This window comes from Mustela nivalis (genome assembly GCF_964662115.1).
Source record: "Mustela nivalis genome assembly, chromosome: 15".
NCBI classification, from domain to species: Eukaryota; Metazoa; Chordata; class Mammalia; order Carnivora; family Mustelidae; genus Mustela; species Mustela nivalis.
The window spans coordinates 8352583-8377115 of NC_139034.1; the positions used below are offsets into that span (position 1 = coordinate 8352583).

A 24533-nucleotide genomic window follows, 5' to 3' on the forward strand; every position below is an offset into this window, starting at 1 on the left:
GGTCGGGTCTCCCCAGCACCTGCACTCACCCTGAGCCAGCGCCAGACTCTGCTGGCCCTGTGCGGCTTCTTCTCCTTGGAGGAGGGAGAGCAAGGATTCTCCTCGTTCACCTCCTCCACCATGTCCTCTGGAGCGTTCTGTAAAGACAGTGCCCAGCAGCCAGGCAGGAGGCCTTAGAGCCCTGTTTGGAGGCTTTTGCTGGTCTTCAGACCCAGGGCGCTCCATTCCAGACACACCACAGCCCAGGTGGCAGAGCCCTCCCCCAAGGAGAGAAACGTGGCCCAGCTTCAGCGCCTTGGATGTGCTCTGGAACAGCTCAGAGTCACCTCAGGAATCCCCTGTGCACCCTGCCCACCCTGACATTGGTGTGAACAAGAAGGGATCACCAGGGTATCCACTGTGCTCACCCTCCTCCAGCCCATGGGCGGGAACCCCCACATATTCCTCCTCCCCTCAAACTCCAGAGGAAGGGATGGGGCTTCCCTAGGACGGTTCAGAGGGGTGGGCATCGCCTAGTCTCCTCAGTAGTAAGTACCTTATGGCGTCTCCCTCGAAATATCCTGAGGCATCGTGGGGGTGGTTTCAGCCAATGCCTGCAACATGAAAACAAGCCATTTTCCTGGGGGTTCTGACACCCAGAGCCCCGGAAACTCGGCACACAACACGAAAACATCTTTCTGTGTCAGATGTCCTGAGCCCAGTAACCCTGCTACCGGACTAGAATGTGGGTGCCTGGTTGCAGGGGTTCCAAGTTCTGGGGGCAGGTTGTCAAGGAAGTGACATCACTTCCTGTGATCCCCTACCAGGGCCCACTCCTGGTTGGACCCCTACACGATCAGTGCTCCGGTCTGCCATCTCCTCATCCCCCTTCTGCATGCAAGGACACATCTCATCTGTACACAGTGACCCCAACACACCCCTCAGAACAGGCCCCCAGGGAAGGTCTGGGAGCAGCCAGGGCCCCAGCTTGCAAACACACCTGGTTTCACACACAAGTCTCTATACTTACCTGGTTTGGACCTTAGATAAGCCATTGTGCCTGACAGGGATGGTCCCTTCTCTGCCAAATATGGATGATTCCAGCATGTCTTTCTATCAGATGTCCACAGGCATAGGTTGGATAATAGCTATGATGTTAGAGGAGTGCTGTCACAGGTAGGAAATACCTCCCACCCAATTTCCTCCCTCCTATCAACTTCTTGGAATCTGCTACTAATGGGATCCCACCCCACAGTCCCTCCTGGTGTGTGTGTGTTTGTGTGCACAAGCACACTCGTTCCTGTGTGCACACATGTGTTCATCGGTGCTCACGTTCTGGAGTCCCAGAAGAGGACAGCCCCACTTACAGAGGGCTGGGTAATAGCTTCCCAAGTTCTTAGGCTTCGAATTTTCAACGCAAACCCTAAAGAGGGGACTGGAGTCTTGGCCCTTGATGGTCAGAATGTACCCTTACCCCTAGAGACCGCCTGTTCCAGGATGCAGGCCATTCTCTCCTTTCTAAAGGGTGTGATGCAGATAGGGGTCCATCCAGTGGGTTGCCATGACCCGGGATCCTCCTCAGACAAGAACCTTGGCATATGTCTCCGCTCTAGGATATCAATGATCACCCTCAGCCCGATCACATTTCCAGGCTGACAGCCACTTCCTTCCAGAAAAACTTTTACAGAGCCCCCAGTGAATGGCTAGGTTGCATCCCAGACCCCAACTTTGAGGACACTCAAAGAGCTGGGTTCAAGCCTGCTAAGCCTCCCTACGAGTCTGATTCTGGGCAAGGCCCGGACCCTGCAGGGATCTTCACAGTGTCCCTTCAGGGGCTCCATTGGTTCCCCAACTCCTTTGTAGACATGTTTTTGTGACCCTGAGTGTGGTCCTGACTTGGTGATTCACTTCCATGTCACAGAACGTGGCAACATGACCCAAAGGCCCTTCTGAGATTTCGTTCTAAAAGTTCACTGCCCAGCCGCATGTTGACTTGGACCCATGTTCTCTCTCTGATCTTCACACTGGAGCACAAGCCCCTAGGTTGAACCATGATACAGACATATTCACATGGCCCAGCCCTGTGGGTCCACAGCAGACAGAAGAAGTCAGGTCTTTGAGATGGGCTGTATCTAGCCCATGCCCCTGAGTTTGCTCAGGTTCTCGGTGAAGCAGGTTGTCCCTTGGTGTTGTCAGCAGCCCAGCTTAAGGAGAGATTCTGGAAGGAGCCCCCCAGCGGAGCACTGCTGGATTCCTGATCCCCTGAGACCATGAGGCAGCGTTTGTGGGTTCAGCCACTGAGTGTGGGGAAGTGCGGTCACACAGCCCTGGGAGAAGGGCACTGATACTGCCCAACTTCCCGGGCCCTGGCCCTCCTCCCCTCCCACTCTGGTCCTTCCTCAGCTTCTCTGGCCACCCTGGCCCCCTTTCTAACCTCCAGTCCTCTGCTCCATGGTGCCATCCGCCAGGTGGAATGCACTCGCATTTTTGCAGGGCTGTCTCCTTCTTTTCCTCCCGCAGGAATTCTCTGTGTCATCTCAGCACAGCCTTGTCATACCCCTCACCAGGTGGAGTTCGGGCCTTAGTTGTGTCCCTTGCTCTTTTGCTGTGGAGCAATCGCTTTTTCTGTTCACATTTTGGTTTCTCGTTTGTCCATCTTCTCCTCTAGACCCTGAGCTCTCACGAGGAGAACCCGCTGGGCTGATAAGCACTGGCACCATCTGAGTGCGCAGTGCCCAGTGGCTGAAAGAACGGGAGACAGGATCTGTCCCAGCACAGACCAGCTCCGTTGTTTGAGCCTCACTGATTTTAGTCCTGTGTAAGTCTTATGTTTTGTTTTTTTAAGTTAACTGTGCCTGATGTGGACCTCGAACTCATAACCCTGAGATCAAGGATCCTAGTGCCTGAGGAAGCCAGGTGCCTCTTTGGTCCTCTTTAACGGTTTTAGGCTGATCACTATTCAAGTGAACTTGGTCATTTCAACATGCTGTACGGAGCTATATTACATTACGCTGAATGACCATGTAACTCCCCAGGTTTTGGTAGCCTGTCACCACAGAGGTCCCCCCCTTGACAGTGCTGAGTGGATCTTCAGATTAGAGACTGAAATCCTTTCTGTGTTCTTCAGGAGCCCAGAGTCTCTCCACCATCGGCCTTCTCCCTCCTTGGGATGACATGCACCTCTGATGCCATCAGCACAAGAAGAAAGATGACAAGGAAATACACACAGGAGGGTGTTTCTGGCCAGGTCTTGAAGGTCTCAAGGTTCACTTTGATGCTCAATCTTTTATGTATTGTTGTAGGATTTTATTTCTTTATTAGAGGGAAAAGAGCACAAGCAGGGGGAGGGGTAGAGGGAGGAGAACCAGAGAGATGCTGATCTGAGGAGGACAGGGGGTGGCTGATATAGACCTGTGCAGGGAACAGCGGAGGCCGCCCAGACCTAGCCTCCGTCATCTGGTGGGCCGGGAGTAAGGAGTAGCCTCAGATCCCTGTGCCCATGACCTGCTATCAGGGGAGACCCTCTAGGGATTGCTTCCTGGACTCAGAGAACATTGAACGGTGGGGAAATTTTCCTTGATTTAGGAGGGATGTAAAAGTCAATCATTGGGTTGATACTTTCTCTTCTTGGACCGACAGCCCCAACCTCAGAACAAGATGCTGAACCACCTCAAGTGCTACCTCTAGCTCCCACTGTGGTGCCTGCCGCAGCTTCAGAGCCCGAGGGGCCTGGATGGGAACCAGTTGTGAGTGTGATACAGCTATGGATACAGCCGAGGGGAGGCACCTACCTGAAGGAGCCTACTGCAAAAGTTTCTATGGACAACCAGGTGCATGATTGAAAGACTTAGGGGTCTACCCCTGTGGGGGACATTCCTGGCTTAAAAGTGTTCAAGCGATGAAGTGGGGCAATATCCCAGGTGTGACAGCATGATCTCAGGATCCCGGGGGTCCCCAGAAGACCAGCTGGGGCCTGAATGCTTCCGAGTTCCCAGACATCAGTTAGGGAGGATGGCTGAAAACCACGAAGCTAGGTCCCGGCTTTCTGCTCTGGGAAGCAAGCTGGGCCCAGACACCACCTTATTCCATCCACAAAGTCTCACACATCTCGCCATTCTGGTTGCAATGAAGAAATGGACTGTACACCAGAATTTCGTACCTGTGGATTATGCCCAGGATTTAAGGTGCTAGAGAAACTTTTTTTGACATAAGGATGGAGAAATGGTTCCTCCACAACAGCTACTGGAAGGACAACTGAAGGATTATTTCAGCACAGGAAGTCAGACCTGCAGGAGTGAATGGGAAACAAAGAGTCCGGTAGGTAAGTAGTTAGCCAACATGTCGGGAAATCTGAATTACCATTAGCTGTAAAACACACGAAAAAGCCATTTCGGGAGATGTTAGTGACAAGTTGGAATGACATGATAATGCACATCGTTAGAACAACTGAAGGTACTTAGCATTAAAGGATTCTGAGATTCTCATTTTGTGTTCTATGAGGGGTAATAGACTCAGTTCAGACGTAAGTTACATGTGCTTAAGAGTTTGGGTTTTTTAAAGATTTCATTTATTTATTTATTTATTTGTCAGCAAGAGTGTGAGAGCGCACAAGCAGGGGGAGCAGCAGGCAGAGGAAGAAGTGGGCTCTGGGCTGAGCAAGCAGCTTGATGCAGGACTCAATCCCAGGTCCCCAGTATTATGGCCTGAGCCGAAGGCAGATGCCTAAGAGACTGAGCTATGTAGGCGTCCCTACATGGGCTTAAGAGTTTTAAAGGTGGGGCACCTGGGTGTCTCAGTTGGTTAAGGAACTGCCTTTGGCTCAAGCCATGATCCTGGAGTCCCAGGTCCCACACCAAGCTCCCTGCTCCGGCAGGGAGTCTGCTGCTCCCTCTGACCTCTCCCCTCTCATACTCTCTCTCTTGCTCTCTCATTCTCTCTCTCTCTTTCTCAAATAAATAAATAAAAATCTCTTTAAAAAAAAAGCGTTTTACAGGAAACCCTTAAATCATAGAAATCGAGTATATGTTTTTTCAAACTAAAAGATGAAATAAGAGAATAAAGAAAGTATGTCAACTCCTTGACAGGGAACAAATGGGAAGAAAGAAACATTAAAAATGCATGATCAATAGAAAAGTAAAAATCATATGGTAGAAATAAGTCTACCTATATAAGCCATCACAACAAATGTGGGGAGCTAAACCATAAGTCAAATCATATATGAATGGACAGAACTCTTAAGTTGAATTAGGAAATTAACAAAATCTGTTTCTCTGCTGTTTTCAAAAAAAGATCAAATGCAAGAGGACAGAAACCAGTGCACAGGCCCAAACTAAAACCAAAGCAGTTGCACTGGGTTTTGCCTGGAGGTGGAAATACCCCAGGCTGATGGCCTTGGGAGACACAAGGGCAGGGGGTGGGGGGCCAGGTAAGGGAGGCCTAAATGGAAGAAATGATGTGAGATTTGAGGCGGAAATGGTAAGAATGAGCCACCTGGGTGCCGTACTTCAGGCAGAACATCCTAAGGTCCTACGGGACCTTAGGATGTTTGAGGAACAGAAAGGTTGGTGGCCTTTGACAGATGGTACAGGAAATAGATCATGAAGGATCTTGAAGGATATTTGCATTTTATTTTTAGTGCAGTGAGGAAACATCAGAGCATTTGTAGCAGATGAGTTCCATGATGTGTCTTTAAAAAGATCCTTCCAGCTACTGCGGGGAGACTGCAGTAGAGAGGGTTATAGAGAAGCAAGAGGGGAAGTGGGAAAGCCATTTGGTGGCCAGTACAGTTGTTCAAGTGAGAGGAGAGTGTGCCTTGATCCAGAGGGGTTGTAGGGGACACCAGGAGGCAGCGATGGGCTGGAAATATGTTTTGGCCGTTGAGCCAAAGGGACTTCTTGATTGACTGGACACAGAGTACGGGATGGGGAGGAATCAAGGCTGACGCTCTCCTTGGGGGCTTGAGCAACTGGGTCGATGTCAGTGCCATTCACCGAGATGGGGAAGGGTGAGGAGCAACAGCTTGGGAAGGGGTAGGGGTTGCAAATCAACAATTCTGATTGGGTCTGAGATGACTCTTAGCTATAAAAGTGGAGTTATCAAGTAGGTAGTCCAGTGTTTTGGTGTGGAGATTGGTAGAGATTTCTGAACTGGAGATAAAAATTTCAGAGTTGTCAGGATAAAGTTTGGACTACTTAGGTTGACTCCCCTAAGTACTGTGTGTGGGTAGAGAAAAAGTCCAGGGTGGAGACTCAAGGTAAGTGTTCCTCGAATTAGCAAATAAAAATAAAGGAGTGCCAACTGAATTTGAACTTCAGATAAACAAATAGTTTTATGAGACTGATGCACTGCCTACTGTGCTAAGGAGGCACCTACAATAAAGATTTTTAAAGGATATGTTACATGAAATACTGGGGACATATGTATGCCAAAAGAATCACTTATTATTTATCTGAAATTCAGATTTAATTGGACATCGCATTTAATTTGACAATCTTACCTAGGGTACTACTTCCTTGTTTAGATGAGATGTGGAGAAGGATAAGGAGCAAAGAGAATGTTCCATTTAGTGTGACTATGTAACCTATCTTGCCAGAATGCAATGTCATAAAAAAAAATTTATAATGCTCACAAATTCTATGGGTCAGGGATTTGGACAGGGGTTAGTGGGCATGGCTTTCCTCTACTCCTTACTCTAATCCTGGGATTCTTGCCAGCGTGGTGTCTGGGTTCCAATGGTGAGAAAGAAAATGCATGTGCATGTAAGCAAAAGAGAAAAAGAGATTCAGATAGAGAGAGAGAGAGAGAGACTTTATAACTCAAATTTCCTGGAAACTTTGATTCATTCTACAAGAAGCTCCCCCATGCCTTGCCCTATGTTCTGGACTGTACAGTAGGGATAGGAGGAAAGCTCTTGTTCATTTTTAAAGCATTTATGGACCAGACCCTGTGCAGGGCACTGGGAACACAAAGGGGCTTAGCCCTGGCCCCTGCTGTCCAAGCACTTACAGTATGGGTGGGTATGTGCTGGTGAAGACAGACATATCGGGAGAATCAGGGCTTGGCATCCCCATCAAACCCTATCCTGGCTTTGGGAGGAGAAGATGTGAAAATGTAAGTTATTTTTAAATAATCTAGCAGGTGACTTAGGATCAGACAGGCTGAAACAGATAGCAGGAACAGGTGGAACCTGGGAGAGGGAGTGATTGTTATGGGTTGGATTAGTTTGGAAAGATTTTCTACAAGAGAAGCAATTTGAGCTAGACCTTCCAGAGGAGGAGAATTTGATCACTTCCCTTAGCTCAATAACATCCTAGACATCATCACATTAAATAAGTCTGATCTTCCACACCCAGAGCCCTAGTGACCGCATTTAGTTGATGTTGAAAGAGAACTCCTACCTTTAAAGTACTTATTACGGGGGCGCCTGGGTGGCTCAGTGGGTTAAGCCGCTGCCTTCAGCTCAGGTCATGATCTCAGGGTCCTGGGATCGAGTTCCACATCAGGCTCTCTGCTCGGCAGGGAGCCTGCTTCCCTCTCTCTCTCTCTCTGGCTACCTCTCCGTCTACTTGTGATTTCTCTCTGTCAGATTAATAAATAAAATCTTTAAAAAAAAAAAAATAAAGTACTTATTACGCATGTTTCCATTCAACTTTAAGCAAGTGTTTAAAGTTTCTTCTATCGTCTCTTCTCTCATGGAGAGATTCCAGGAGTGAATTTATCTTTTCTTTTTAGTTGAGGTGCAATATTTATTCAAGCAGTTAACAGAACCGTTCACATGTATTTGCTCAACAGCATTGTGGTGGGGAGAAGTGACGGATGGTGGGTGAAGCCCAAAGCCCTTTAGGTCACAGAGTAGGATACAAAGGCCTCTCTAGGGACGTGCAAGTGTCCTTTCCCCTGAAGGAGAAACCATGGAAAGGGGTGGCTCCTTGCCATAAGAGATAATCTCACCAAAGGCCAGAAGACTCTCTGAAGACTGCCTCCAAACCACTCACATGGCAGTCACGGTTTTCCACATTTTTATTCTTGGAAATTTCAGAAGTACAGAATTGTTGAAAGTCTAGCACAATAAATATCAGTGAATTCTTTCTGCAGAATTAAACTATTGATAACTTTATGCTGTCTTTGCTTTCTCTTTCTACATGTCCTCATATAGCTTCTAGTATAGCAATTAAGTTACAGACATTATGACCCTTCTCTCCTAAATAATTCAACAAGCATCTTCTAACAATAAGAACATTACCCCACCAGAAAGCAGAAGAAATTTTTTTAAATTTCTCAGGATGATCTAGCATCCGGTTTGCTTCAATTCTCTTCATTATCCCCAAGATGTCTTTCTTAGTTGTCCCCTTCTTCTTCAAGCCCAGATCTAGCTGAACTTCTCTTATTATATCTGGTTGTAATGGGTCTTTAGACAATTTAAATATCGTCTAAAGACAATAAAGAACCCATGGCTTCACTTTCTTCTGTGACACTGATAATTTGTTTTTGTTTTAAAAATCAACGGCATCGGGGCGCCTGGGTGGCTCAGTGGGTTGGGACGCTGATCCCAGGGTCCTGGGATTGAGCCCCGCATCAGGCTCTCTGCTCAGCCGGGAGCCTGCTTCCTTCTCTCTCTCTCTGCCTGCCTCTCTGCCTACTTCTGATCTCTCTCTGTCAAATAAATAAATAAAATCTTTAAAAAAAAAATCAACTGCATCAAAGTGTAACTTGACCTAAGAAATTCAGCTGTAAGTGTACTGTTCATTAATTTTGACAACTGTATGCACCAATGTAAGTGTCCCATCAAATCAAATAAAAAACAATCTAAATTGCAGATTTCTGTTGCCCCAGAAAGATCCTTTGTGTCTCTCTGCAGTCATATCCCCTCTGCTCCTTGTTCCAGGCAAGCATTGATCTGCTTTCCATTATCAGATTGATTGTCTGGAGAGACGAGGCCAGTTTGTCTTGTCAAATGTCCCACAAGTCTAATTGTTTCCCTGTAGTGTCATTACCTCCACATTCTAGCTATCGACTTTCCTATACACTGGCAGTTAGGTCTAAAGCCTTGGTTAAGTACAGGTTAAACATATCAGGAACAAATACTATGGGTGATACTGGATACTTCCTGCTGCTTCGAGTCGGGGGTACAACACCAGGGTGTGCATACTACTGAGTTTTCTTCCTTGGTTGAGTTGTCAGCCACCAGTACTGGCCTTTGCGATAGTATATTGTTCTCTTAAAATTGGCAAGTCACCAGTGGGGTGATACTTTGGTAATGTCCAAAGATCCTACTCCCCACAATCTTCTACCCAATGCTTGTAGCATTCATTGATGGCTCTTACCTGAATCAGTTTTTCCATGGGGAGTTGCAAAATGGTGACTTCCTAATTCTACCATTTCTTCTATCTTTGGAAGCTGTCATTCTTTGGTAAAGAAGACTTTTTTTAAAAAAAAAAGGAATTTATTTATTTGACAGAGAGAGAGAGAGAGAGAGAACATAAACATGGGAGCAGTAGAGGGAGAGGAGGAAGCAGGCTCCCCACTGAGCAGGGAACCTGATGTGAGGCTCCATCCCAGGACCCTGGGATCATGACCTGAGTTGAACACAGACACATAACTGACTGAGCCACCCAGTTGTCTTGAAGGAGACTTCTCTGTAAGGAACCAGGGACTGCATCTCCTAAACAGGCAGAGTAAAGCCTAATTGCTTTACCCTTAGTTACAGTCCGGGACAATGTGATGGTGCGGGAAGGAACGAAGGAAGGAGGCAGGGAGGGCGGGAGGGAGGGAAGGAAGGAAGGCGAGAAGGACACAAGTAAAGGCAGGAAGGAAGGAAACAAGCCAGAACTGAAAGTGAAATACTGAACAAATACAATTTTGCCTGATGAATTGTCTTTTTGGATATGTAATAAAAGCATCCAAGACGACAATGCAAAGTGTTGTAATGGTACTGGTCAGTCATTGTCGGGCTCCTTATCATCCCAACTGTCACGTAGTGTAGGTACGAGGCTGGCACAGACACACTGCATTTCCCTCTCTAGTGACGTGGGTGGTGGGAGGGAGGGACATGGACTTTGGAACCAGGCGGCTCTGGGCTGAGTCCTGGCTCTGCCACTTGCTTGCTGGGTGGATTGAACCCCTTTGAGCCTTGGTTCTTTTCTCTGAAGGGAGAGTCATGTTGAGAATGAACAGAGGTATCATATGTGAAATTTCTGTCCCAGGGGGAGGGACTGATCCCTACCTTGGGTCTTTTCAGTCCCCTGGAGAAGTAAGGCCACAGGAAGAGGAGCTGCCTGAACTTTCAGAGCCAACAGAGAATTGGGGCTGTTCAGACACTCTTAATTGTGCCCATGAACACAAAGTCACAATTCGCTGCTGGCTTATTCTTCCTTCATGTACTTTTCCAGTGTTTGTTGAATGGTGTCTTTATTGAAGGAAGCACGCTAGAGACTAAGCAGTTAAGGAGGCAACCCAGGTGTATGTTGGTGACCGTGGTGCTAACCTAACCTATCCTTGGGCACAGGTGCTTCTCCTATCCTGGGACTCTGGTGCAAATTCCCGTTCAGTCTGTCCCAGGATTTCTGAAGCCAGAGAAAGCAAGCAGTGGAGGGAGGGAGGGGCCAGTGGGCTGGACTTCAAAGGAGAGAACCAGGAGGGAAAGAAAGGCGAGGCATAGCACAACTTCCATAAGCCATCACTGTGAGAGAGACCACTCTGACCATGAATGACATAGCGAATGATAAATGAAGTAGGAAATGTGTGCATTGCATGACGCAGATCTGGGCTAGAGCTGACAAAAACAAACCCGACTGTGTGGCCAGGTGGGCAGACACCAGCCCAGCAGAGATGGGCTCTGAAATGTCATCCTGAAAAGAGACAATGCAAAGAGGTCATAGTTTTCCCCCATCTGAATTTCTCTCTCTATGTTCCTGTCTTGATGAAAAGTTTGCAACTTTTACACTGTTACAGAGGGAACAATCTGACTTATCATGCCATAATTTATAGAGCTGATTAATGTTGTTTTTCTCCAAAATACTGGGATTTAATAGAATTATTTATTCTATGTTTGGAATTATAAACTCATAAAACATACATGCCCCTAAGTGATGTAAAATGCAGACACTCTTTCAAATAATTAGGAGTTTCTTGATTTTTAAAATACATAGGAACATTGACTTTAGAGGTTATGTGAGTAATAGGATTTCACAAAATCTGTTGTGAAGCTATGGCTTAATGGGATTTAAAAAAAAAATAACACACCAAGATATTTGAACTGAAATAATGCCTCATTGATTTTATACCAATTAAAGAAAGACACAAAGTAGAATGCTATATAGATTATTTTTAAAAGTACCTTACTAATATATTACAGGGGTATTTCTAATGGAATTATAATCTACTCAAACACCAGAAATTCTGCCGCTGAAATCTTGTCTTCAAGACATCAACAGCTAAGCAGTTAATATAACCACCTGAGCTGTTCAGAAGACCATATCAAATGTGGGTAATCCCAACTGCTTAATTAATATGGACCCTCCACCCCCAGTATGAACTTTATAACGGGTTTGATACGCCCAAGGATCATAACATTTAAAGCACAAAATTTTAGACGAAGCCACCACAACCATCAACACCAGCTGTGCCAGGAGTAGAGGAAACCTTTGGCACCATTTTCAAGAAAAAACCCAAAATATATCTGAAGAACTTCAAATTTCCAAATTCTCTTTTCAGAAGGACTTATTGCTATGTCCCGAGGAACTCACTGTCCCAAATAAGATTGGGCAATGTCTCAGGAGTAATGTAATCCGTTTTGGGAAGCAGTCGTGAGGAAGGTGAGGGGTCCTTCCAAAGAGACCTTCTGCTCAACAGTGACTTAGAAATCCATTTACAATCTTTTCTTTGACATCAGTTAGAGACACAGCTGGTTGGCGGCTTTCACCTTGCTCTATTGGGATATCACCTGACCAAAGAATCCCCCCCCCGCCACCACCAAATTCTCAGGCTCTGAGGAGATACCCAGCAAAGGACTGTGTGTATACAGATGTTTGTGTGTGTGTGTGTGTGTGTGTGAAAAGACACAGATCCTGAAGGCATCAAAAGGGCATAATGCTGTCTGTTGGAACTCATAATTTTATTTATTTATTTTTGCAAGAGAGAGCGAGAGTGAGAGAGCACATAAGTTGGGGGGAGGGGCAGAGGGAGAAGCAGACTCCCCGTTAAGCAGGGAGCCCGATACGTGTCTTGATCTTAGGACCCTGAGATCATGACCTGAGCTGAAGGCAGACACTTAAGGTTTTTTGCTTTATTTTAAGCTTTTACTTATCTGTTTGTTTGCTGTTATAATTTTTTTTATTATGTTATGTTAGTCACCATACAGTACGTCATCGGTTTCTGATGCAGTGTTCCATGATTCATTGTTTGCGTATAACATCCAGTGCTCCTTGCAATCCGTGCCCTCCTTAATACCCATCACCGGGCCAACCCATCCCCCCACCCCCTCCCCTCTAAAACCCTTGGTTTGTTTCTCAGATCCCATAATCTCTCCTAGTTCATCTTCCCTCTGATTTCCCCCTTTTCATTTTTCCCTTCCTTCTCCTAATGTCCTCCATGCTATTCCTTATGTTCCACAAATAAGTGAAACTATATGATAATTGTCTTTCTCTGTTTGACTTATTTCACTGAGCACAATTTCCTCCAGTTTCATCCATACTGGTGTAAATCAGTAATATTCCACTGCATATTTTTATTTATTTGTTTGTTTGTTTTTGCAAGAGAGGGCAAGAGCAAGAGAGAGGACAAGTGGGGAGGGAGGGACAGAGGGAGAAACGGTGTTAGGACTTATTAATCTGCGTGCGTTAGTCCTAACACATTACTAACTTCTGGTTATTAGGACTTTTTTTCTCCCTCTGAGAATATTGGAGGCTCCGGATCTCCTCATTATATTGATGTAAGTCACTAACTGAGGTGCTATGAGGACATAAAGACAAAGCAGACATAGACCCTCCCTTTGAGGGGTTACAGAGTAAAACTTGTTCTCAACTTTGGTCACATATTGAAATCACCTGGGGAGCTTTAAAAGAAGCTGGAACCAGTTTCCCTTGCAGAGATTCTGACTTCATTAGTCTAGGATATGGCGTTGGCATCGAGATTTGAATGTCCCCATTGATTCTAGCGAGCATCCAAGGCTGAGAACCATTGCAATAAGGAAAGACAAAGCCTTCTGAAGCCCACAAGCTTCAGCATAATAAGAATTTTGAGCCTCTAGGGGTGATTATACTACTATAGGACTTTTGCAGAAGTAAAATAAAGCTTAAGGTTACTCTTCTCTTTTATACACATATGTATCCATGTTTGCCGATGTGTGTCAGCATGTGTACGCACGTAGATTACATGAGTATCACATTTTTCTTATGACAGATCCAGTGACATAGCAGTAATCCAAGTCAAATCTCACTCACTTCCCCGCCACCTTATTTTCTTCCAGCTTAAACAACAGAAGTCTTCCCACTTTGGTAGCTGTAAGTCTGTGATCAAGGGGATGGCTGGATTGGTTCCTTCTGAGGGCTGTGGAGGAGAATCTCCTCCTTGTTTCTCTCCTGGCTTCAGTGACCTCAGCTATTCCTGGCTTCTAGAAGGCTTTTTCTGTGTCTTCCCTGGTCCTCCCTCTCTGCCTGCCTCTGTGTGCAGGTTCCCTCCTTTTCATTTCCTCTTCGTCTTTTTTACTGGTGTATAGTTGACACAGAATGTTATGTTAGTTCAACATAGGGATTCAATGGACATTACACCATGCTCACCATAGGCAGAGCTCCCATCTGTCCCCATACAACACTATGACAGTATGGTTGACTCCATTCCCTATGTTGTACCTTTCATCCTCGTGACTTACTCCCACCATAACTAGAAGCCTGTATCTCCCACTCCCCTTCAATGATTTTGCCCTCCCTCCCACCCCCCACACCGCCACCGTGGAGACAACCACCAGTTTATTCTCTATATTTATGGGTCTCTTCCTGCTTTTTTAGTTCGTTCACTTGTTTTGCTTTTTAGATGCTATACATAAATAAAATCGTATGGTATTTCTCGTTCTCTGTCTGACTTATTTCACTTAGCATAATGCCCTCTCGGTCCGTCACTGTTGTTGTAAATGGCAAGATTTCATTTTTAAATGGCTGATATACACCACTTAATGTATGACTTCTTCTTTATCCGTTCATCTATCAGTGGACATTTAGGTTGCTCCCACATTGTGGCTATTGTAAATAATGCTGTCATAAGCATAGGGGGGCATACATGTTTTTGAACTAGTATTTTTGTCTTTTGGGGGTAAATACCCTGTAGTGCCATTACTGGACCATGTGGTATTTTTATTTTTATTTTTTAGAGGACCAAGACTCCCTTTTAGTTCCTGCCCCCACACTGGCTCCCAATCTCTTACTAGTGTCAGTTACTCCTGAGCAATTCCCCAGGCTCCCTTTCTATGCATTTTAAGCACATTTTCATATCCATGACCGATATACCTACAACAGAGAGTTCAGGTTACCTAATTGAGTTTTTTAAAAATTTTAATAATTTGTTGTAGCCACACTTAAAAAAACCTTTATTTACTGTTTGTTTGTTTGTTGTGAGCAGGGGGAGGGGCAGAGGGAGAGGTAGAGAGAGAATCACAAGCCTACTCCCCACAGAGCCTGAGACCAATCCCAAGACCCTGAGATCAGGACCTGAGCGGAAATCAAGAGTGGGTTGCTTAGCCAACTGAGTCACCCACATACCCCTAGAGCCGCACTTTTGACTGGCTCTTCAGTGTTTTTTGCTGTTTGGTTCAGATAGTCTCTGCTTGACTTACTCTGTCTCCTACATGAACTGTCTCTTACATGGACTGTTTCTGGTTACCCTCCTTTGGACGTATGTAAAAACTCTTAGAGCAGTAACAAAACAACACAAGTGGTTAAACAAGCAAAATTAAAACTATGATTCAGAATCTCATTAAGATCTAGTGAAGAATTTAGCTTTGAATGCCCATGAAAACCAGAAACCTCTGTTTTTAAAATGAGAACCACTTCTGACTCTATTAAAAAGTCAGGCCTTAGTGCAAAAAAAATTTGGAGAAATGTCCTGGAAAATGAGTATGGTTTCTATTGGAAACTATAAAAACAACAACAACAACAACAACAAAAACAAAACAAAAAACCCCACACATAAGCATGAGCATTTTTGACGGGAGGAAAAGAAAGACAAACAATTCATTAGACTGAAGGGAAAAGGAACAGGAAGGGGTGTGGCAGCGAGCAGAGGACACCGCAACACCCATCAGATTCCCTTCCTTATTTTATCTGGAGACAAGGGTGGTCTCGCATATATAAATCACTTGGGGTGACTAAGCTGAAAGTGGGGTGGGAGGCACCACCAGGTCTGTCCACCGTCACTGGTGGGATGAGCAAGCGATGCTTAGGGGGGAATCGAATCAGGAGATGCAATTTCATGCCATCGCGCTGTTCTCTTGTAAAGCGCCACCTGCTTCTGGAACACCCACCTGGCTGGGGGTGAAACGATCAGGTAGATTGTCCAGGACCGGCTGCAGTTGTGTAAACTTTCCATCAGACACTTGTTCCATCTGAAATAATGCTCCTCGTGCCCTGGCTTGCACTCGAGCAGCTGCGTCGAGCTCCGCGTGGGAGGGACTGGTTCAGAACCTGAGGAGGTGAAATGCTGAAGTGACCCTGGAGGTGACAGCAAGCACAACAGATGCTGGGACTGGAGAGGTTCTGAGAGAAAGTCTCAGGCTCAAGGCTGCTACTTTGCCTGAGGCTAGTTAGTGAGCGTGTAATACTATAGTTAATCAGGCTCATTATACTGGATGTTCTGGGATTTTTTTTTTTTTTAAGAATTCTTTTTCCTAAGAAACAGATCAAAGGAAAGAAAACCACCAGCTTTCCTAGTCAGGTAGCTTGATTTCCCCGGTACTTTTTCTCTTCCGTGAGATAACTGTATCACAACATTTGCGGGAGGCGATGGGGGGCGGTTTCTGGGAATACACCCACCATACATCATAGGATACTCGAATGGAGCGGGAGTTCCTAAAGCCTCTGCCTGCCCTCCGCTCCCACCTGTCCAGGGCTGTATTCACACAGGCAGAGGGCTTTCGAGGAATTCAACCAGGAAAATATGGGTCTTTATCATTAAAGAGGTTGTTTCAAAACCTCATGTAGGCAAGTTTTAACTTTGAACTTTTTCTAAACACTTACCAGGGGTGCTCCTAGAAAATAAAATTGTTTTCTTGCTCCCTTCTAGGAAACCAGCCTGGCAGCAGTGGCAAAGTCGGGGCAGGGGGGAAGAGGGACAAGTCAAAAGGCAAAACGTGCACAGGTAACCTGTAAATTATCTGCCTCTGAAGTATCCTGCCTTGTTTTATCCCATGTCATCTGTTTAACTCTCATGCCACCCCTGCCAGATGATGCTAAGCTCTGGGGTTGGAGTGACAGCAAGCCGGTTATGAGGTCCCTGTTTTGGCAGCTGGAACCTGACTGGTGAGGGCTTAGTGGTGTTCCAGAAAGGCCAGTCCTATTACCAAGGCCCTTTATCTTAGCATTCACATTCAAGGTGTCAAGAGCGTCATCCAGATTTGTGATTTCATTAACATCCGGGGTTTGACCATAACTCATTGTTGAGCGCATGGCAGTGGGCATCTGGCGAGTTGGAATTGAACGTGACTTATTGTTGAGGGCACGGCAGTGGGCATCTGGCTAGTTTCATAGCAGCCAAGTGAGCTTCCCTTGTCAATTATGACTGTCTTGAAACCGGCCAGTCTTGACGGGGGCAATTAATTCCTGGTCCAGAAGCAGCCCAGCATCCACACAGCTGGCTAACAGTCTGGTACTTGCTGAATGAACCATGTACTTTCCGAACATCACCTAGCAAGTGCAGGGTTGTCTTCCTGGGAGTCCCCCAGCATTCAGAGATACGAAGAGAGCACATACAATGAGAAGGTCCTGGTGTAGGCAACAGGAAATCTCCAGGGAGAGGATACTTTACCCTGGTCAGTAAGCTAGTGTCCCAGTCAGAGGGCGGAGTGAAATGTGAGGAGGGACAGTGAAGAGATAGTAGGATCCCAGTCTCAGGAGCAGGGGAGTCTGATCTCTGTCCACTGTACCCTCCCTGAGGACAGATGCCAGGTGTATTGTGCTCACAGCTAGATTCTCAACACTTAGCCCATTGTAAGTGCTCATGAAATGCTTGTTGAGTGAATGAAGAGCTTAGAGAAGGACAAGGAGGCATCTGTGCCGGCATGATCCATGGAGAAAACAGCCAATATTCTCACAGAAGAAATGCTATGATACAGTGCAGCCCAACATTTCCACAAATCTCCCCTCCAAGAGAAGAGAAAAGAAAATTCTTGTCCCAGAGGGATCTGGAGTAAAGTCTTGGGACAATAAAGCACACTTAGCAATATACACTGATAGTCTGGTTTATGACATATAGCCATCACCTGTTTGTCCTGAGGTCCTTCGCATGGACACCTCTTGACCTAGCTCCTGGACTGCCCCCATGGGAGAGACCTTTGGATAACCCTTACCTTCTGGGAGTCCTTTAAGTATCTGTAGAGGCTTCGAGGTCTATTCCTGAGGGATTGTGGCCCCGAGAGCCAGAGCTGTCTCCCCACCCTCCATGTTCTTCTTTCCTGCTGAAGATCTTGGGATTACCTCTCCTCTCCAGAGATGTTGACCTCCTGCCTCAGAGGCATGGCCCCTACCTGGGGCAGCAACAAGAGGGATATCCCAACTCAGCACAGTGAGTCCAACAAGGGTACCAGGGATGCCCAAGGACTCTAGAAGTGGTCGTTCAAGGGATGCAATCTGTGGAAATTAAGACAGCATCGGGAGGCATTTCTTAAGCTGTGGACTATCAAAATAGACTAACAGCAGTGTGAATTCTTCTTGGAAGCACTATAAAATGAGAATAGCCCCTCCTCTGCTTGGACCACATAAGCATGTGCTTATCTGTAAATGGAGGGTGAACTAAATGCTCTTGTCGGCCTTCTAAGAGTCCATGATTCTACAGCTCCGTGTTTATATGGCACCTTTCAATATGTTATTGTGGCCCAGTTTCAAACAAGTCGTCGTATATTCTTATTTTATAGCTGAGGAATGTAGGCCACAGCATGTTGGACCATTTACCCAAAGTAAAGCTGAAAGCTAACCTTTGTCAGCTTTCTGTTATCCTCTGAGGAGATTCCAAAATCAGCAATGTTCTGGTTTCGGGCTTACAATCAGCTTCCAGAAAATGATGACAGATCATCCTGCTACATTAAAGCCCATCTTTTCCCCTTAAAACCTGACACAAAGTCCCTACACCAGCAGCGATGACCCAGTTTATTTTCCTTATGTATAGAGTTCTGAGGCGTGAGAAGAACAGGCTGTGGTTAACAGGTGTCTGGAGCTCCTGCCCCTTGCTCTTTTCTAAAGAACACAGTTGCCTGTGGTGGGTGGGGGAGATGTCCCACCTGGCTGGAGCCTCAGCTCTTAGAGGTCACTAAACCTCAGCTTGCATCCCTGAATTCTGAGGGAGTTCAGAATTCACTATGGGTAGTTACTGGCTGCAAGTGTCTTAGAAGACCTGACAAGTCAGTACAGGAGCTTCCAGTGATTTCTCTCTTTGTCTTGGGTACTCTCCCTCATTTCAAAATATTTAAGGCCATCTGAATGGCCCTGGATTTTCTGAGGGAACCCTTGGATTTGGAGTTATCTCAGGCCCCAAAGTAGTCAAGACCATTCACTATTCACTGTAATCCCAATTCTGGCAATCCCTCCTTACAACACACACACACATAAACACACACACACACACGACCACCACAACCACCAACTCCACATTCTCAAATTTTTTTAGATCTTTTCAGAACTGGTGCAAGGCCTTGACTTCTGGCAAGCACCAGGTTCTCTCCAATGTTTCAAGTGCCACTCTTTAGCAAAAAGCAATAGAGGTGTCATCATTGTTGGTGTCTTGGCTAGAGGAAGGGAGGGTCCATTTTGAAGATGTAGTTTGATCAATATCGTGATTATTTAAAAAGTTATGTATCTTTAAAATACTGTGAATTGTATTTTCAGTAGCCATTTTCCTATTGTATTTATTTAATATCATATCAGGTAATATCATATCATATAAGTAAACACAGAGGAAAAGAGCACAACCTGGTTTAAATCCTGATTCTGCCATTTACAAGTCAGCTAACTTTAGATAAGTAACCTAACTTCCCTGGAGCCTCATTCTCCTCATCTGTAAAATTAGAAATAATTATATCCATCTTAAAGGGTGATAGTGAAGGTAAGAGCTAGCAAGTATAAAGCACCTAGATTTTTGGCTAGCCTGTGATGGGTGCCTACGACATGGCAGTGTGGGGATGGACAGTCAGGTTGTTGCATGAGTGTCCTTTCGTGGCTACACCTCTCCCAATGGGTTAAGCTGCACCCACTGTCAATTTTCAGTTGTACTGGGGCCCCCAAGTTCCTCAGGAACCAGCAGTCCTCTGAATATCTGGCACCCAAGCTTGCTCTGCTTGGCACTGGAGACCTTGAGAAAGGCTGCTGTCCATGTTCCCTCCCATGGCACTGGAATCCAACCTCTATGAAGGAACCCAACCCTATGGTCAAGTCCATTCTTGGCCCCCTGTCCAGCAGGCCTTCCTCTGAAGGATGCAGAGAGAACAGGGACCCACGTAATCTTGCTACGTCTTCTGCCTCTGATTCCAAAGCACCTCAACTAGGTGTGACTGGGTTTGTTGATCTTCGCCCGTGAATAGTTGTAGCATTATTAATACTAGTAGTAGTATCTAATTACTTCTGAGGCTATGTGAACTAGAATTGCATCTCCTCATTTGGAATAGATATATGCCTTTAACAATGACGTGTAAAGTGAATTTTGGAGTGTCACATCTTATTTTTCCATTGATTTGCATCATTAAATAGAAATGTGTTTCTTTTGGAAAAACTGGATTTTAATAAAATTCCATGAAGAAATATAGGAACAACACATATTACAAAAATATTTCTATAAAATCCTAATAATGATACTGAAAATCACTTACACAATACAAACAAAAACCTCTGAGTGTATTTTCATGTTTAACAGAATTGCCTAATATTCTACGAAAGGAAAAACAATGATTATTGCAAAGAACATTCTGGAATAGAAAGTCAATTTTATAAATTCTTTTCTCAAACCACATAGCCGCATCAAGTGCTATTTTTTCTCTCTGTTGCTCTGATCTTAGAACTCTGAGAAGGCAATCTGTGACATAATTGCCTTTGATTTTCTTAAAACATTGGGCTTGATTAAATCTGAAAGGAGAAACAAAACTATAAATGTGACCAAGAGCATCCTATCAGTCAAGATAGACTAGGTTTTGTGGTGACAACAAACAGTTCCAACAAAAGTTTCTTTCCTCCTTTCTTTCTTTTTTTAAATATTTTATTTATTTGTCAGAAAGAGAGAAAGAAAACACAAGTAGGGGGAATAGCAGGCAGAGGGAGAAGCAGGCTCCCCACTGAGCAAGGAGCCCAGTGCAGAACTCAATCCCAGGACCCTGGAATCATGACTTGAGCTGAAGGCAGTGGCTTAACCAACTGAGCCACCCAAGTGTCCCCAAAAGTTTATTTCTTGGTCTTACTACATGTCCATTGCAAAATGACAGGGAATTCTGTTCATTAAAGCCACTGAGGAACACAGGCTGGAAAGCTTCTCTTACCTTCCATGTTCCCTGTCACTAAAGAGGGAAAATGAGATCTCTAAAGGCTCGCACTAACAATTAAATGCTCAGCCATAAGAAACATAAAATTTCTACTCATCACTCATTGCTAGAACTAGTTCCATGGCCCGATCCGTCCAAACAAAGTCAGATATACAGTCCATATCCTGTGTATAGATGGAGAGAAAGTATTTTGGGAATAGTGTTAATGTACACGGAAGGCATTTGCTGATGCATATTCAGCAAGGAAAGAGGCTGTATGGAAGCAAATTGCTAGAACCCATCCTGAAGAAGGTCAGCAAACCAAGTTAAGAAAGTCTCTAGGAGATGTATGTTAAACCAGTTCTCTAATTTGTGAGGGGCATGGTAATCTTTTTCCTAACAGACACTGAGAAAAATCTTGTCAGATTTTCTTTTTTTTTTTATTTCTTTTTTTTTTTTTTTTTTTTAATGTGTTGTATGGGGCACCTGGGCAGTTCTGTTGATTAAGCACCCAACTCTTGGTTTTGGCTCAGGTCATGATTGGGTGGTGAGAGTAAGGCTTATGTAGGGTTCCCTGCTTAGCATGGGGTCTGTTTAGGTGTCTGTTCCTCTCCCTCTGCCTCTGCCCCTCCTCCAACTCATGCACGTGCACATCCTCTCTCTCTTTCTCTAAAATTAATAAAAGAAAATCTTTTTGAAAAATATGTTTTTTTCCATTTTTGAGATTTTGTACATCTGGATTTTCATGTAAAATGGGCAATTTTAAATGTTGGGAAGTAGTTAACATAAAGTATGTTGAAGGCAAAGAAAGGGGTCTATGCACTGAGACCCAGCACCTCATTGGTAAACTCTGGCCTGCACAGAGTGATGAAGAAGAGCAGAGTAACAAGTCTCATTACACACCAGCTAAGGTTGGATAACAAAAATGTTTAGTGCAGCCAGTCAGCTTGGTCCCAATTAGCAGTATGGGACTGGAGGAAAGGAAAGAGATCGTCCTAACCAACCTGGAGGTTTTGTTATGTGGGTCTGGCAGGCAGTCAAGAGATGGGAAAGAAATCTGTGTATGAAAAGAAGGACATTCATGAACCTGCTGTTGGCAAGCTGACATAGCCTGGACATGCACTCTTTTCTCTTCCAAGGATAAGTTTATAGAAAGAACAAATAATAAACTAACAGAGATGCCAGAATGGGACAAGGGAGGCCCCTAGGGTACAAAATTTAAGGAGGCACTCGCTTGCAGGGTCATGAAGGTTCATGGCTGAGGCTTGCGCAAACCTAGGCATGAGTGTCTCCTGACATCGTGTGCTCTGGGGGCATCAATTGCCTCGCCTTTGTGCTGGTTCACAAGTTTACACTACATCAGAAACAACTGTTTATTCTTTTCCCAGATGATATGGCTATGTTTTGGGAATAGCAAATCTTAGTGAAAAATAGTAATGAGAAAGCAGTAAAAAAAAAAAAAAAAAAACAATCTGGACACTAATGGCCCATTTTGTGATGACAAATTGGCAACCATTTGTTCCAATGAATCAATTTTTATTTGCATTTATACATTTTCGATTACACTTCGATTACACTTCCAAACTCTGTGATACGATTTCTCTTTCTTGGTTTATATATTTATTCATTCAAAGGTATTTATTGAGTTCCTACCTCATGTGTCATTGTGCTAGGCAATTGATTTTATATTGGTGAATAAAACAGAAAAGGTGACTGCCCTTTTGGAGTTGATAAGTGAGACAGAAAGAGACACTTAATATGTACATAGCAAAATTAATAAGTACTTATCACTGTGGCAAGGACAATAAAAGAAACAAACACAATGCAGGAATGTCTACTATTACTGGTTCATGTTCGAGAACACAGTCAAGGATCACCTCCAAGACCTTTGGCGATTCAGCGTGGTTGAGGAGGATTCCTGCCAGAAGTCCTAAGACATTTGAGAAAGTAAATTATATAACACCCTTTCTTTAAATATTAAAAATAAAATTGAAATAATTCATGCAAGCTTTAAATAATAGGAATACATTTTTTCAAGTATGTATTATAAAAACAAAGCACATTTGGTCATACCGCAGAGATACTACTAATAAAGTACTTTCTTTCTTTCTTTCTAGTTTTGTCTCATGCCACACTTTAGTAAAATTCATATTATTCCTTGACTACTCTCTCGCTGCTCTTGGCTTTCTTCTTTCTCTTCCTTCTCCTACTCTTTTTTAAAATTCATGCATATTTAGGATTGATCTTATTTTAATTTTTTCTCATTTAAGGCTACTCTTGGAGGGGAGCTTGGGTGGCTCAGTTGTTGAGTTTCAGCTCAGGTCTTGATCTTTTGAGTCCTGGGATCCTGCCCTGAGTTGGACTCTGTGCTCAGCAGGGGGTCTGCTTGAAGATTCTCTGCCTCTGCCCAACCACACCCCCCCACACACACTCTCTTTCTAATAAGAATTATTTAAAAGAAGATGAAAGTAAGAAAAAACATGAAAAAAATAAACAAAAGGCTATAAAATAAAAATACAAAGAATGCTACCTAGTGATATCCCTGAGCTCTGTAGCTTTGCAGCCCTCTCTGATCAGTGAACTTGAGAGTGGTGAGCTGTTCCTGATGGCCTTCTAGGGGAGGAGCTCTTGCCCTGATCCTCAGGTGCACTTCCCCTGGTGCAACTGCAGCTGGCCCAAGCAGCAGAGACGGGCTCTGGGTTCCAGCAAGGCTCCCCCCATTGATCAAGGACTCCCACTCCCAGAGGCTTTTGGCCAGCCCACCATCTGGGAACAGGCCTGTCTCAGGCAGGGCTGCCAGGTCGCAGGTGGACAAGGAGTCCGACTGGTCTCGGACAGGAGCTGGAAGCCCAGGGGCCCAGGTTCCTACAGGGGTTCCCTGAGATATTGGTTTGGATGCATACCCTGTCCTCTGACTTCTCTGCCTCCATGTTTGTCCCCAGGGCTGTCTATGCCATCCTGGATATGTGGGTGGAAAGGTATCCAGGGGATTTTGTGCAGCCTCCAGAGTTTCCCAACTTGCATGCTCTACTGGCCTACCTGCAGGTCAATGTGCCTGGCTCGGACCTGCAGCACCGTGCCCAGCTTCTGCTGCCAGAAAGGCAGAGCACTGAGACCACAGAGCCAGAGGCTGGGGGTGAGGAGGACTGGGGTTGACTGATGTGGGCCTGAGGAGGAGGCAGGGTGGGCCACCCTGAGGAAGCCTCCATAGATTGTAGTTGGGCTGAGAGGAGTGAGTCGTCTCAGATCCCTGTCCCCATGGGCTTCCGCTGGGGACACCTTCCGGGGGCTGGGTCTTGAACGCAGGCCACGCTGAGTGGTGGGGAAAGGGAAAGGCGAGAGGGAAGTCAACCAAGCTGATGATGCTTTCTCTTCTTGGAGCTACAGCACCGGCCCCAGACCCAGATCAGGATGTGCTTCGGGAAGTTGTTCCAGCAGCCACTCTGGCACCCGTTGCACCTCTGGGGCCTGAGCTGGCCCCCGCCATCCCTGCTATGGCTGCTCACTATGGGTTAGGAAGACCAGTGATCCCCCCTGACCCATTGGGGCCAGGGCAGATGGTCGTCAGGGCCCTCGTTCACTTCTCTGCCACGGAAGAACCACCAGACCTTTTGACTTTCCTGGATGACCAGCAGGGTCCTGCCCATGAGCTGCCGCCACCTGGCTCCCTGGAGCAAGCAGGCTCCGCTCCCGAGGAGTACCTCGTGCTTGCTACAACCAGAAAGCAAAGCATGTCTTTCCCATCCCCCTCGTTGCTTTTTTTGTATTTCTTCTCTTTTGTGTATATGTATATAACTACATACTAGATTTAATTAAAGATAGTAGAATTTGAGTTTGCATAAAATTTTAATCG

General features: G+C 45.3%; 3 protein-coding genes across 5 annotated transcripts in view; all 3 read right to left on the reverse strand.

The window, feature by feature from the left end:
- The window catches only part of LOC309848887 (uncharacterized protein), a gene marked incomplete at its 3' end in the record, with an annotated part of 34923 nt that extends 10523 nt beyond the window's left edge, over positions 1-24400 (reverse strand). The window contains exon 1 of the mRNA XM_082700930.1: positions 24284-24400. The remainder of the gene's footprint in view (positions 1-24283) is intronic.
- MTMR6 (myotubularin related protein 6) overlaps positions 1-24533 on the reverse strand; it is an 821484-nt gene that overhangs the window by 502792 nt on the left and 294159 nt on the right. The window lies entirely within an intron of this gene.
- The window catches only part of LOC309848517 (ral guanine nucleotide dissociation stimulator-like), a 729203-nt gene that overhangs the window by 400935 nt on the left and 303735 nt on the right, over positions 1-24533 (reverse strand). The gene's annotated exons all lie outside the window — the stretch shown is intronic.